At 41.6% G+C, this 16,964-nt stretch overlaps 1 protein-coding gene across 1 annotated transcript in view; it reads right to left on the bottom strand.

Moving 5' to 3' along the window:
- The window catches only part of SLC35B2 (solute carrier family 35 member B2), a 92,020-nt gene that overhangs the window by 69,667 nt on the left and 5,389 nt on the right, over positions 1-16,964 (bottom strand). The gene's annotated exons all lie outside the window — the stretch shown is intronic.

Here is a 16,964-nt window from a genome sequence, read left to right as displayed (position 1 = left end):
AACTTTAGGTAAAAATTCAAAAGAAGTTCGCAACACCGCCTTATCCTGATGAAAAATCAGAAAAGGAGACTCACAAGAAAGAGCAGATAATTCAGAAACTCTTCTGGCAGAAGAGATGGCCAAAAGGAACAAAACTTTCCAAGAAAGTAATTTAATGTCCAATGAATGCATAGGTTCAAAACGGAGGAGCTTGAAGAGCTCCCAGAACCAAATTCAAACTCCAAGGAGGAGAAATTGACTTAATGACAGGTTTTATACGAACCAAAGCTTGTATAAAACAATGAACATCAGGAAGAATAGCAATCTTTCTGTGAAAAAGAACAGAAAGAGCAGAGATTTGTCCTTTCAAAGAACTTGCGGACAAACCCTTATCTAAACCATCCTGAAGAAACTGTAAAATTCTCGGTATTCTAAAAGAATGCCAGGAAAAATGATGAGAAAGACACCAAGAAATATAAGTCTTCCAGACTCTATAATATATCTCTCGAGATACAGATTTACAAGCCTGTAACATAGTATTAATCACAGAGTCAGAGAAACCTCTGTGACCAAGAATAAAGCGTTCAATCTCCATACCTTTAAATTTAAGGATTTCAGATCCTGATGGAAAAAAGGACCTTGAGACAGAAGGTCTGGTCTTAACGGAAGAGTCCACGGTTGGCAAGAGGCCATCCGGACAAGATCCGCATACCAAAACCTGTGAGGCCATGCCGGAGCTACCAGCAGAACAAACGAGCATTCCTTCAGAATCTTGGAGATTACTCTTGGAAGAAGAACTAGAGGCGGAAAGATATAGGCAGGATGATACTTCCAAGGAAGTGATAATGCATCCACTGCCTCCGCCTGAGGATCCCGGGATCTGGACAGATACCTGGGAAGTTTCTTGTTTAGATGGGACGCCATCAGATCTATTTCTGGAAGTTCCCACATTTGAACAATCTGAAGAAATACCTCTGGGTGAAGAGACCATTCGCCCGGATGCAACGTTTGGCGACTGAGATAATCCGCTTCCCAATTGTCTACACCTGGGATATGAACTGCAGAGATTAGACAGGAGCTGGATTCCGCCCAAACCAAAATTCGAGATACTTCTTTCATAGCCAGAGGACTGTGAGTCCCTCCTTGATGATTGATGTATGCCACAGTTGTGACATTGTCTGTCTGAAAACAAATGAACGATTCTCTCTTCAGAAGAGGCCAAAACTGAAGAGCTCTGAAAATTGCACGGAGTTCCAAAATATTGATCGGTAATCTCACCTCCTGAGATTCCCAAACTCCTTGTGCCGTCAGAGATCCCCACACAGCTCCCCAACCTGTGAGACTTGCATCTGCTGAAATTACAGTCCAGGTCGGAAGCACAAAAGAAGCCCCCTGAATTAAACGATGGTGATCTGTCCACCATGTTAGAGAGTGTCGAACAATCGGTTTTAAAGATATTAATTGAGATATCTTCGTGTAATCCTTGCACCATTGCTTCAGCATACAGAGCTGAAGAGGTCGCATGTGAAAACGAGCAAAGGGGATCGCGTCCGATGCAGCAGTCATAAGACCTAGAATTTCCATGCATAAGGCTACCGAAGGGAATGATTGTGACTGAAGGTTTCGACAAGCTGCAATCAACTTTAGACGTCTCTTGTCTGTTAAAGACAGAGTCATGGACACTGAATCCATCTGGAAACCCAGAAAGGTTACCCTTGTCTGAGGAATCAAAGAACTTTTTGGTAAATTGATCCTCCAACCATGATCTTGAAGAAACAACACAAGTCGATTCGTATGAGATTCTGCTAAATGTAAAGACTGAGCAAGTACCAAGATATCGTCCAAATAAGGAAATACCACAATACCCTGTTCTCTGATTACAGACAGCAGGGCACCGAGAACCTTTGTAAAAATTCTTGGAGCTGTAGCTAGGCCAAACGGCAGAGCCACAAACTGGTAATGCTTGTCCAGAAACGAGAATCTCAGGAACTGATAATGATTCAATATTTTTAGATCCAGAACTGGTCTGAAAGAATTCTCCTTCTTTGGTACAATGAAGAGATTTGAATAAAACCCCATCCCCTGTTCCAGAACTGGAACTGGCATAATTACTCCAGTCAACTCTAGATCTGAAACACATTTCAGAAATGCTTGAGCTTTTACTGGATTTACTGGGACACGGGAAAGAAAAAATCTCTTTGCAGGAGGTCTCAACTTGAAACCAATTCTGTACCCTTCTGAAACAATGCTCTGAATCCAAAGATTGTGAACAGAATTGATCCAAATTTCCTTGAAAAAACGTAACCTGCCCCCTACCAGCTGAGCTGGAATGAGGGCCGCACCTTCATGTGGATTTAGAAGCAGGCTTTGCCTTTCTAGCTGGCTTGGATTTATTCCAGACTGGAGATGGTCTCCAAACTGAAACTGCTCCTGAGGATGAAGGATCAGGCTTTTGTTCTTTGTTCAAACGAAAGGAACGAAAACGATTATTAGCCCTGTTTTTACCTTTAGATTTTTTATCCTGTGGTAAAAAAGTTCCTTTCCCACCAGTAACAGTTGAAATAATGGAATCCAACTGAGAACCAAATAATTTGTTACCCTGGAAAGAAATGGAAAGTAAAGTTGATTTAGAAGCCATATCAGCATTCCAAGTTTTAAGCCATAAAGCTCTTCTAGCTAAAATAGCTAGAGACATAAACCTGACATCAACTCTAATATCAAAAATGGCATCACAGATAAAATTATTAGCATGCTGAAGAAGAATAATAATATCATGAGAATCACGATGTGTTACTTGTTGCGCTAAAGTTTCCAACCAAAAAGTTGAAGCTGCAGCAACATCAGCCAAAGATATAGCAGGTCTAAGAAGATTACCTGAACACAGATAAGCTTTTCTTAGAAAGGATTCAATTTTCCTATCTAGAGGATCCTTAAACGAAGTACCATCTGACGTAGGAATAGTAGTACGTTTAGCAAGGGTAGAAATAGCCCCATCAACTTTAGGGATCTTGTCCCAAAATTCTAATCTGTCAGACGGCACAGGATATAATTGCTTAAAACGTTTAGAAGGAGTAAATGAATTACCCAAATTATCCCATTCTTTGGAAATTACTGCAGAAATAGCATTAGGAACAGGAAAAACTTCTGGAATAACCACAGGAGCTTTAAATACCTTATCTAAACGTTTAGAATTAGTATCAAGAGGACCAGAATCCTCTATTTCTAAAGCAATTAGTACTTCTTTAAGTAAAGAACGAATAAATTCCATTTTAAATAAATATGAAGATTTATCAGCATCAATCTCTGAGACAGAATCCTCTGAACCAGAGGAATCATCAGAATCAGAATGATGATGTTCAGTTAAAAATTCATCTGTAGGGAGAGAAGTTTTAAAAGATTTTTTACGTTTACTAGAAGGAGAAATAACAGACATAGCCTTCTTTATGGATTCAGAAACAAAATCTCTTATATTATCAGGAACATTCTGCACCTTAGATGTTGAAGGAACTGCAACAGGCAATGGTACTTTACTAAAGGAAATATTATCTGCTTTAACAAGTTTGTCATGACAATCAATACAAACAACAGCTGGAGGAATAGCTACCAAAAGTTTACAGCAGATACACTTAGCTTTGGTAGATTCAGCACTTGACAGCGATTTTCCTGTAGTATCTTCTGACTCAGATGCAACGTGAGACATCTTGCAATATGTAAGAGAAAAAACAACATATAAAGCAAAATTGATCAAATTCCTTAAATGACAGTTTCAGGAATGGGAAAAAATGCCAAAGGACAAGCTTCTAGCAACCAGAAGCAATAAAAAATGAGACTTAAATAATGTGGAGACAAAAGTGACGCCCATATTTTTTCGCGCCAAATAAGACGCCCACATTATTTGGCGCCTAAATGCTTTTTGGCGCCAAAAATGACGCCACATCCGGAACGCCGACATTTTTGGCGCAAAATAACGTCAAAAAATGACGCAACTTCCGGCGACACGTATGACGCCGGAAACGGAAATAGAATTTTTGCGCCAAAAAAGTCCGCGCCAAGAATGACGCAATAAAATGAAGCATTTTCAGCCCCCGCGAGCCTAACAGCCCACAGGGAAAAAGTCAAATTTTAAGGTAAGAAAAAATGTTAAATTAAAATGCATTATCCCAAATATGAAACTGACTGTCTGAAAATAAGGAAAGTTGAACATTCTGAGTCAAGGCAAATAAATGTTTGAATACATATATTTAGAACTTTATAAACAAAGTGCCCAACCATAGCTTGGAGTGTCACAGAAAATAAGACTTACTTACCCCAGGACACTCATCTACATATAGCAGATAGCCAAACCAGTACTGAAACGAGAATCAGCAGAGGTAATGGTATATATAAGAGTATATCGTCGATCTGAAAAGGGAGGTAAGAGATGAATCTCAACGACCGATAACAGAGAACCTATGAAATAGACCCCGTAGAAGGAGATCACTGCATTCAAATAGGCAATACTCTCCTCACATCCCTCTGACATTCACTGCACGCTGAGAGGAAAACCGGGCTCCAACTTGCTGCGGAGCGCATATCAACGTAGAATCTAGCACAAACTTACTTCACCACCTCCATCGGAGGCAAAGTTTGTAAAACTGAATTGTGGGTGTGGTGAGGGGTGTATTTATAGGCATTTTGAGGTTTGGGAAACTTTGCCCCTCCTGGTAGGAATGTATATCCCATACGTTACTAGCTCATGGACTCTTGCTAATTACATGAAAGAAATTAATTTATCAGGTAAGCATAAATTCTGTTTTCTCTTGTAAGGTGTATCCAGTCCACGGGTTATTTTACAGCAGCGATCTGCCTGAAATTGTTGCCAACAGTTTTTTACTTAGATCATATGTGTAAATACATGAATATAAAGCACCACACATCGCAGTATTTAGCTCATAACTGTTCTTAACATTAGGTATTTTTTTCCAGTATTTAACTGATTGATATTGTATTGATCAATATGTATGTTTAGCTCTCAGAAGGGAATCTAATCAGTACAATTAGAGATACCCAAAATAACTCCAATAGGGTATCTAACACACTATCCGACTGAACTCGGGGGTTAATATTGATAGTGATTACCTGATGTGTAAGCATTGAATCTGACTATATACAATGAAATCTGACACTATATAATAAAGTTGGTACTACTAATACTACGGAGGTCTATGTATACACCAAACATAAAGGAAACCATTCTGATACCACAGCTGTTGTGCTACAGCAGCGATTTGCCTGAAAGTATTGTAAAAAGTTTTTACTGAGATTCTAAGCACCGTACATCGTAGTATTTAGTTCTTAACATCAGGTACTCTTATCTAGTAATAAACCAATTGATATTGCACTGGATTAACATGTATGTTTAGCTCTTAGAATGGAATCTAATCAGTACAATTAGAGATATCCCAAACAACTCTAATTAACCCATAGAGCTAATTAGATACGATCACCAAATATTATAATACAATAATATCAAAGATTCAATTATCACTAAAATTAGGGGAATACTCCTGGACCCCCTGCTTATAAGTGTATGCAACGATATACCAAGTGGTTTAACATTGCTCTATATAATTAAAAAACATCTCACAGTATAATAACACTACCCTAATCTAGGGTGATGCTGTAGATCACTCCCCTATTATACATACCAGGGGGCAAATTCCATTATATTTAGACTACAGAGTGGAATCGATGTTTCAATGTACTAGCTGCATAATAATAACAACATAGTTCATTATTTTTTGACCACTTACCGACAGTTTGGGTTACAAATACAGAAGTGGTCAATACTGTTTAAATCACTTTTTAGTGATAAGATATCTGCAGGGTATTTAAGAAGACATCCCACAATTATTTACTATGAAAGTTTGATCTTTTACAAGCTGGTGAGGATATTCACAACCTGGGTCTGCCCAATAAGATCATCACCACTCACACCTTTTACACAGAGGAAAAACATAACTATTAGTGGGCTAGCCACACCTGGGATGTGACATAGGACCTCAATCAAGAGGTTGACACCCGAAATATATGTAGCACCACACAAATAATGAGTGCATCCCCTGGAGATAATACAGAGAATTAATATATACATTCTGATAATTCTCCCTAGGAGTATCATTCTTTCACCTTCACACTGTTTGTGATTTTTAATGTTTTGTGTTTATTTTAATATTTCTATTAAAAGTTAAGTTTTAAATCCGCCCCACTTTGGGCTTCTTTACCTACGGTAGCATTGGCCAATAACTGATCGCATGCTGTTGAGTGCTATCCAAGTACATTCTTTCAATTGTGTCCAGCAATTGATACCTTCTAAAAATAAAAACCACCTGTCTTAAAATGACAGGGCGGGCCGTGGACTGGATACACCACAAGAGAAAGTAATTTATCAGGTAAGCATAAGTTCTGTTTTCTCTTGTAAGGTGTATCCAGTCCACGGGTTCATCCTTTACTTGTGGGATACCAATACCAAAGCTTTAGGACACGGATGAAGGGAGGGAACAAGACAGGTACCTTAAACAGAAGGCACCACTGCTTGTAAAACCTTTCTCCCAAAAATAGCCTCCGAAGAAGCAAAAGTATCGAATTTGGAAAATTTGGAAAAAGTATGCAGCGAAGACCAAGTCGCTGCCTTACAAATCTGTTCAACAGAAGCCTCATTTTTAAAAGCCCATGTGGAAGCCACTGCTCTGGTAGAATGAGCAGTAATTGTTTCAGGAGGCTGCTGGCCAGCAGTCTCATAGGCCAGACGGATGATGCTTTTCAGCCAAAAGGAAAGAGGTAGCAGTCGCCTTCTGACCTCTTCTCTTACCAGAGTAGATAACAAACAATGAAGTTGTTTGTCTGAAATCCTTAGTTGCTTGTAAATAGAACTTTAAAGCACGAACCACATCAAGATTGTGTAACAGACGTTCCTTCTTCGAAGAAGGATTAGGACACAGAAGGAACAACAATTTCCTGGTTAATATTCTTATTAGACACAACCTTAGGAAGAAAACCAGGTTTGGTACGCAAAACTACCTTATCTACATGGAACACCAAGTTCCATGGTAAAAATCACAAACAGTGTGAAGGTGAAAGAATGATACTCCTAGGGAGAATTATCAGAATGTATATATTAATTCTCTGTATTATCTCCAGGGGATGCACTCATTATTGTGGGGTGCTACATATATTTCGGGTGTCAACCTCTTGATTGAGGTCCTATGTCACATCCCAGGTGTGGCTAGCCCACTAATAGTTATGTTTTTCCTCTGTGTAAAAGCAGATAACTCTGAAACTCTTCGCGCAGAAGAGATAGCTACCAAAAACAAAACTTTCCAAGATAAAAGCTTAATATCTATGGAATGTAAAGGTTCAAACGGAACCCCTGCAGAAACACATAGGCCAGATTGAAGGACCAAGGCACTGCTAGAGCATCTATCAACACCGCCTGGGGATCCGGGACCTGGACCCATAAAGAGGAAGTTTGGCACTCTGAAGGGACGCCATCAGATCCAATTCTGGAGTGCCCCATAGCTGAGTCAGCTGGGCAAATACCTCCGGGTGGAGTTCCCACTCCCCCGGATGAAAAGTCTGACGACTTAGAAAATCCGCCTCCCAGTTGTCTACTACTGGGATGTGAATTGCTGAGAGGTGGCAAGAGTGATCCTCCGCCCACCTGATTATTTTGGTTACTTCCATCATTGCTAGGAACTCCTTGTTCCCCCTTGATGGTTGATGTAAGCTACAGTCGTGATGTTATCCGACTGAAATCTGATGAATTTGGCCGCAGCTAGCTGAGGCCATGCCTGAAGAGCGTTGAATATCGCCCTCAGTTCCAGAATGTTTGTCGGGAGAAAGCTTCTTCCAGAGACCATAAGCCCTGAGCTTTCAGGGAGTCCCAGACTGCACCCCAGCCCAACAGACTGGCGTCGGTCGTTACAATGATCCACTCTGGTCTGCTGAAACACATTACCTGAGACAGGTGATCCTGAGACAACCACCAGAGAAGAGAATCTCTGGTCCCCTGGTCCAACTGTATTTGAGGAGACAAATCTGCATAATCCCCATTCCACTGTTTGAGCATGCATAGTTGCAGTGGTCTGAGGTGTATCCGTGCAAAAGGGACTATGTCCATTGCCACTACCATTAGTCCGATTGTCTCCATGCATTGAGCCACAGACGGCCGAGGAATGGAATGAAGAGCTCGGCAAGTAGTTAAGTTTTAACTTTCTGACCTCCGTCAGAAATATTTTCATTTCTACCGAGTCTATTAGGGTTCCTAGGAATGGAACTCTTGTGAGGGGGGAGAAAGAACTCTTTTTGATGTTCACCTTCCACCCGTGAGACCGCAGAAAGGCCAATACAATTTCCGTGTGAGACTTGGCTCTTTGGAAAGTCAACGCCTGAATTAAGATGTCGTCTAGGTAAGGCGCCACTGCTATGCCCCGCGGTCTTAGAACCGCCAGGAGGGACCCTAGCACCTTTGTGAAAATTCTGGGAGCAGTGGCCAACCCGAAAGGAAGAGCCACAAACTGATAATGCTTGTCCAGAAAGGCGAACCTGAGAAACTGGTGATCTTTGTGGATAGGAATGTGCAGATACGCATCCTTTAGATCCACGGTAGTCATATATTGACCCTCCTGGATCATTGGTAAGATTGTCCGAATGGTCTCCATCTTGAATGATGGGACTCTGAGGAATTTGTTTAGAATTTTGAGATCCAGGATTGGTCTGAAAGTTCCTTCTTTTTTGGGAACCACAAACAGGTTTGAGTAAAAACCCAGCCCTTGTTCCACAATTGGAACTGGGTGGATCACTCCCATTGTATGTAGGTCTTCTACACAGCATAAGAACACCTCTTTCTTTGTCTGGTCTGTAGATAGACGAGAAATGTGGAACCTTCCCCTTAGAGGGGAGTCCTTGAATTCTAGAGATATCCCTGGGATACAATCTCTAATGCCCAGGGATCGTGTACATCTCTTGCCCAGGCCTGAGCAAAGAGAGAGAGTCTGCGCCCTACAAGATCCGGATCTGGGGCTACCCCATCATGTTGTCTTGGAGGCAGCTGCAGGCTTCTTGGCCCGTTCACCCTTGTTCCAGCCCTGGTAAGGTTTCCAGGCTGCCCTGGGTTGTGAAGTATTACCCTCTTGCTTTGCAGCAAGGGAGGATGAAGCGAGACCGCTCCTGAAATTCCGAAAGGAACGAAACTTATTTTGTTTGTTCTTCGTCTTGAAGGACTTGTCCTGGGGGAGAGCATGGCCTTTTCCCCCAGTGATTTCTGAAATAATCTCTTTCAATTCAGGCCCAAAGAGGGTCTTTCCTTTGAAAGGGATGTTCAATAGTTTGGATTTTGACGACACATCGGCCGACCAGGACTTTAGCCATAACGCCCTGCGCTAAAATGGCGAAACCTGAATTTTTTGCAGCTAACTTAGCTAGTTGGAAAGCGGCATCTGTGATACAAGAATTAACCAGCTTAAGAGCCTTAATTCTGTCCATAATGTCCTCATATGAGGTCTCCGTCTGGAGCGCATCTTCCAGCGCCTCGAACCAGAAAGCAGCTGCAGTAGTTACAGGAACAATGCACGCTATAGGTTGGAGAAGAAAACCTTGATGAACAAAAATTTTCTTAAGTAAACCCTCTAATTTTTTTATCCATAGGGTCTTTAAAAGCACAACTGTCCTCAATTGGTATGGGTGTGCGTTTAGCAAGTGAAGAAACAGCCCCCTCCACCTTAGGGACCGTCTGCCACGAGTCCCGCGTGGTGTCAGATATGGGGAACATTTTCTTAAAAACAGGAGGGGGAACAAACGGAATACCTGGTCTATCCCACTCCCTAGTTACTTTATCCGCATCCTCTTAGGGACTGGGAACACATCAGTGTAAACAGGAACTTCTAGGTACTTGTCCATTTTACACAATTTCTCTGGAACCACCAAAGGGTCGCAGTCATCCAGAGTAACTAATACCTCCCTGAGCAATAAGCGGAGGAGTTCTAGTTTAAATTTAAAAACCAACGTATCTGAGTCTCCCTGTGGAGCAACCTTTCCCGCCTTGGAAATTTCTCCCTCAGACAGCACATCCCTCGCCCCCAAATTTTCATCTCTTTTCTGCTAGAGAGTAAATAGTACAAACCGGTACCATTTAAAAAAACAAACTTTTGCTTGTAGAACAAAAAACTACAAATCTAACACCACATTAATTTTACCCTTCCGAGAGGGAACCTATTGCTTAGAGCCGGCAAAGAGAATGACTGGGGGGGGTGGAGCTAGAGGGGGAGCTATATGGACAGCTCTGCTGTGTGCTCTCTTTGCCACTTCCTGTTAGGAAGGAGAATATCCCACAAGTAAAGGATTAATCCGTGGACTGGATACACCCTACAAGAGAAAAAAAATTAAAATATATATATATAGAAAAATTATCCTTAGTGATTGCAAATATAAAGAAAACAGGCATTTTATTAATCCACACATTGGATTGATTTCTTTCAGACATTATTTGGAATTTTAACTTTCTCATATTTTTGTTGGGGCTACCATTATTATTGCCTCTATCATTTTATATTCAGTGTTTTTATATAGATATATTCAATATTTAATTTGTACAAGAGTGGATCCACATCTTATTGTTTTTATTGCCATTTATTACCACTGTTCCCACCGTGGCATGTTTTATTCTTGTGTAAAGTACTAGATTTACAATTAAAATATTTCTAAATACACACTCTACACATTGTACAACACCTAGCCCATTTGAGGCGCTCTGAACACATCTATTTTTCTTAGTACATTTTCCAAGCTAGCTAGTTAGCCTACTGTTCAGAGCTATAGGTGCTCGTCTTTGGCGCTACACCCCTTCAAAATCCATTTGTTCAGCTCTCTGGTTTTGAGTGAGTGGTGGGGACTTTATACAGGGACTCTTGGTGTATATTTTGGCCCAGGTAGTGTCATCCACATTTGCAAGCACGCTCTTTACCACTAAGAACTTTCCTCTATAGGATCCAGTCAGGAGTGCAGCAGTTGGCCGTATATGTGTATTGTCTGATATTACATAAGAGTACGGATTTATCAATTCTTCCAGAGGACGCACTGCGTTACTGGACATTTGAGCTCTCCTGTGTGCATGTTGGGTAACAAATGAATTGCATATGCTTAATATGATTGTCGGATAACGAATAGTATCTTTATTTACTTTTTGTGCAGATTATTTCTAATGTTTGAGTATTACTTTGTTGCATCATACCTGACATCCGTGTGTGTTTGTTTTGAGATGCTCACAGTCCCCTCATTATTATTAATTACGACTTTATGTGAATGTGCTGGATAGGGTTTACAGTATTTTTTTTGTATTATATTTTACATTTTCTAAACCTCTGTGCTCCTGGGGTCTCATCTCAGCATTTAGGGTAGGTGGGCCCCAGATAAGTCACTATACAATCCTGTGCTAGCTGGTATTTATTATATTATATTACAAAACCACAAGGAAAATGAATATTGTACCCCTGTTGGTCATCACTTCACCCAGACTGGTCACTCCATCCTTAACCTCAGGATTAAAATTCTTAAAGGGAATTTCAAAGACTCTCATGAACGAAAGACGTTTGAGATGAAAATGATCACACATTTCAATACCAGAAATGAAGGACTTAATGTAGACTCTGGCTTTCTCACACACTACCATAACTTTCTATAATCTCTCATCTTATTGTCCTATATTGGTTTCTTTTTCCTTTTTGTTTTTCCTCTCATCTGACCTATTTACTCTCCTCTATTTATTCTTTCTGGCTATTCTCAGCTATTTTCTCCTTCAGACACATTCTCTGCTTTTATGACCCCCCCTCTCACCCCCCTTCCATTTGTTGTATGTGATGTGTATCTATATCAGAATGATCAGTATTGCTTCAGACCTGAGGAAGAGAGGAAAACTCTCGAAAGCTTGTCTTTTAAATATTATGTTAGTCCAATAAAAAAGGTATCACTGCATACTGCAATACTTTGTTTTTTGAGCATCTATCTATATATATATTCACCAAACAGCAATCCTTTGATTACTGTATTTACTAGTGAGGACTTTGGTTTCCTTCAGCCCTGCTGGTTTCACATATCATCATGTAATGGTACTTATGTGTGCGCTCTGTGTACCATGCCAGTGCTGTGCTGCTCACCTTATGCTAAGGATAGGAATGTAACTCACTAGAACAGGATGTCATGGTACTTATGTGTGTGCTCTGTGTACCAGTGCTGTGCTGCTCACCTTATGCTAAGGATAGACATGTAACTCAATAGAACAGGATGCCATGGTACTTATGTGTGTGCTCTGTGTACCATGCCAGTGCTGTGCTGCTCACCTTATGCTAAGGATAGGAATGTAACTCACTAGAACAGGATGTCATGGTACTTATGTGTGTGCTGTGTGTACCAGTGCTGTGCTGCTCACCTTATGCTAAGGATAGACATGTAACTCACTAGAACAGGATGTCATGGTACTTATGTGTGTGCTCTGTGTACCAGTGCTGTGCTGCTCACCTTATGCTAAGGATAGACATGTAACTCAATAGAACAGGATGACATGGTACTTATGTGTGTGCTCTGTGTACCAGTGCTGTGCTGCTCACCTTATGCTAAGGATAGACATGTAACTCACTAGAACAGGATGTCATGGTACTTATGTGTGTGCTCTGTGTACCATGCCAGTGCTGTGCTGCTCACCTTATGCTAAGGATAGACATGTAACTCAATAGAACAGGAGAGGGCTGTACATTTTTAGCCATTTTGGTCCTCTTTGGGCCAAAATTGGAATTGCACATTTTCGGCGGCCCAAATTTTGGTGCATCACTAGTATTATTCTTTATTTAGTTCTGTGTAACAGAATCAGATTTAACCGTTTTTGTTTTGTTACCAATTATCAAAATAAAGTATAGTCCTAGAAAACTATTATATGCAAAACAGTAAGTCAAGTAATGAACTCAAACAGCAGCTCTAGGTTGGCATCAAATTTGAAAAATGCTACACAATTTTAAAGAAAATAAAAAGGCAAAAAAAAAAAAAAATATATATATATATATATATATATATATATATATATATATATATATATATATATATATATATATATATATATAAAAAATATATACAGGTATACCTCACTTTACAGCGCTTCGCTAATACAGCGCTTTGTGGAGCTAAAGTTCAACCTCCAAGGATTTTGAAACAGTGCTGTGATCATTGTGAGAAAAGTGACTGGCACCATTTTGTTATGTGCAATTCACCCTTTTTACAGCATTACAGTGCAATCTGTGTCTCAGTGCTATAGTCTGGCACATTTTACTCCAGTAATTGTCACTATTATACAGGTGCAGTATTTATTGAATACTAATTGAATGCTGTGCTAGTGTTAAACTAAACACAGCACTATCGCACCACTAATATATATTAGTTAAAACATGTTTTCAAGTTTTTAAACACACTGGCAAGTGAAAAGAAAGCTCAAACTGTCTTCTTTCACTTTAAGGCGGTTTTCACTTTACAGCGGGGCTCCGGTCCCTAACCCGCTGTATGAGCAGGAGATGTGGCCTGTATAAGCTGTAGTGTAACATTTACATTTTATTTTATTTAAGACAAAGTTATCTACAGTTGGCCCCTTCTCCTCCAAAATCAAGCACTTTGGATCAAAGGGTTTGTACTTAGCTTGTAAAACAGGTCTTTACAATTGCTATGGAGTCTCAGCTCATATAATTTTAACTGTAGCCCAAGTTATTATGTACTTATTGGGCCCTTAAACAATATGGCAACCTCCTTATTACTCAGGGTAGCTACTAAGCTTCTTACGAATTTGTCAACCCTGTGATACAGGGCATCCTGACAAAGTCAGTTCATTCAGAGAGCAGTATACTATGTACTTGCACAGCATAAGGAAAACTCCCAGGGGGAGAGAATTTATTTTTCTTGCAAAGAAACAGACGCGTGTAATACGTGACACTGCACCCCCGCAGAGACAACGCACCCTACTGTGCGACCTCACTGGCTTACAGGAAAACCAACATAGTGTAGCTCACAGGTTTAAAGAAAATATCAGCTTTTAAAATGTTAACCTTATATTTCCAGATTTATTGACCTATCAATCTCTATGGTAGCAAAAGGGTTAAGGCGTCCAGCATATTCTGTGACAGATTTTCCCCTTGGGCCTGAGGTTTAACTCTGAAAGACTCACAGAGGTTTAAGGATGCAGGAAACCTCACAATACAGAGTCTGTTTTCAGTGCCCATCCGGAATTAAAGCAACAAGAAGAAGGTCTTTATTTGGGGAGCTAGAGGGGAATACAAGGACTGAGTAAGATGAGGGGATACTTTTATTACAGCCCTTGTCTGATAGACAGAAATGTTTTATTTAGTGAGCAGAAGGTAAAGCGAGATGCCAGGCAGACATGTCACAGACGCCAGCTCCAAAGCGCACACAGAGCCAACTGCCTAGGTTATAGAGGTATAGGCCACTAAACAAGGCGCACACAGAGCCAACTGCCTAGGTTATAGAGGTATAGGCCACTAAACAAGGCGCACACAGAGCCAACTGCCCCTGCTATAGAGGTATAGGCCACTAAACAAGGCGCACACAGAGCCAACTGCCTAGGTTATAGAGGTATAGGCCACTAAACAAGGCGCACACAGAGCCAACTGCCCCTGTTATAGAGGTATAGGCCACTAAACAAGGCGCACACAGAGCCAACTGCCCCTGTTATAGAGGTATAGGCCACTAAACAAGGCGCACACAGAGCCAACTGCCCCTGTTATAGAGGTATAGGCCACTAAACAAGGCGCACACAGAGCCAACTGCCCCTGTTATAGAGGTATAGGCCACTAAACAAGGCGCACACAGAGCCAACTGCCCCTGTTATAGAGGTATAGGCCACTAAACAAGGCGCACACAGAGCCAACTGCCCCTGTTATAGAGGTATAGGCCACTAAACAAGGCGCACACAGAGCCAACTGCCCCTGTTATATAGAGGTATAGGCCACTAAACAAGGAGCACACAGAGCCAACTGCCCCTGTTATAGAGGTATAGGCCACTAAACAAGGCGCACACAGAGCCAACTGCCCCTGTTATAGAGGTATAGGCCACTAAACAAGGCGCACACAGAGCCAACTGCCCCTGTTATAGAGGTATAGGCCACTAAACAAGGCGCACACAGAGCCAACTGCCTAGGTTATATGGGTATAGGCCACTAAACAAGGCGCACACAGAGCCAACTGCCCCTGTTATAGAGGTATAGGCCACTAAACAAGGCGCACACAGAGCCAACTGCCCATGTTATAGAGGTATAGGCCACTAAACAAGGCGCACACAGAGCCAACTGCCTATGTTAAACGGGTATAGGCCACTAAATAAGACGCACACAGAGCCGACTGCCCATGTTATAGAGGTATAGGCCACTAAATAAGGCGCACACAGAGCCGACTGCCCATGTTATAGAGGTATAGGCCACTAAACAAAAGCCGACTGCCCATGTTATAGGAGGTATAGGCCACTAAACAAAAGCCGACTGCCCATGTTATAGGAGGTATAGGCCACTAAACAAAAGCCGACTGCCCATGTTATAGGAGGTATAGGCCACTAAACAAAAGCCGACTGCCCATGTTATAGGAGGTATAGGCCACTAAACAAAAGCCGACTGCCCATGTTATAGGAGGTATAGGCCACTAAACAAAAGCCGACTGCCCATGTTATAGGAGGTATAGGCCACTAAACAAAAGCCGACTGCCCATGTTATAGGAGGTATAGGCCACTAAACAAAAGCCGACTGCCCATGTTATAGGAGGTATAGGCCACTAAACAAAAGCCGACTGCCCATGTTATAGGAGGTATAGGCCACTAAACAAAAGCCGACTGCCCATGTTATAGGAGGTATAGGCCACTAAACAAAAGCCGACTGCCCATGTTATAGGAGGTATAGGCCACTAAACAAAAGCCGACTGCCCATGTTATAGGAGGTATAGGCCACTAAACAAAAACCGACTGCCCATGTTATAGGAGGTATAGGCCACTAAACAAGAGCCGACTGCCCATGTTATAGGAGGTATAGGCCACTAAACAAGAGCCGACTGCCCATGTTATAGGAGGTATAGGCCACTAAACAAAAGCCGACTGCCCATGTTATAGGAGGTATAGGCCACTAAACAAGAGCCGACTGCCTATGTTATAGGAGGTATAGGCCACTAAACAAGAGCCGACTGCCCATGTTATAGGAGGTATATGCCACTAAAGCCACACAGAGCCCACTGCCCATGTTATAGAGGTATAGGCCACTAAACAAGAGCCGACTGCCCATGTTATAGTTGGTATAGGCCATGAAACAAGAGCAGACTGCCTATGTTATAAAGGTATAGGCCACTAAAGCCACACATAGAGCCCACTGCCCATGTTATAGAGGTATAGGCCACTAAACAAGAGCCAACTGCCCATGTTAGAGGTATAGGCCACTAAATAAGGCGCACACAGAGCCAACTGCCCATGTTATAGAGGTATAGGCCACTAAACAAGAGCCAACTGCCCATGTTATAGAGGTATAGGCCACTAAACAAGAGCCAACTGCCCATGTTATAGAGGTATAGGCCACTAAACAAGAGCCAACTGCCCATGTTATAGAGGTATAGGCCACTAAACAAGGCACACACAGAGCCAACTGCCCATGTTATAGAGGTATAGGCCATGAAACAAGAGCCCACTGCCCATGTTATAGGCCATGAAACAAGAGCAGACTGCCTATGTTATAAAGGTATAGGCCACTAAAGCCACACATAGAGCCCACTGCCCATGTTATACAGGTATAGGCCACTAAACAAGGCACACAGAGCCGACTGCCCTAGGCCACTAAACAAGCCACACACAGAGCCCACTGTCAATGTTATACAGGTATAGGCCACTAAACAAGCCACACAGAGCCCACTGCCCATGTTATAGAGGTATA

The sequence above is a fragment of the Bombina bombina genome, chromosome 4 (genome assembly GCF_027579735.1).
Source record: "Bombina bombina isolate aBomBom1 chromosome 4, aBomBom1.pri, whole genome shotgun sequence".
Taxonomy (NCBI): domain Eukaryota; kingdom Metazoa; phylum Chordata; class Amphibia; order Anura; family Bombinatoridae; genus Bombina; species Bombina bombina.
Note: the sequence above shows the minus strand (reverse complement) of the source record. Positions and strands in the feature narration are given on the sequence as shown.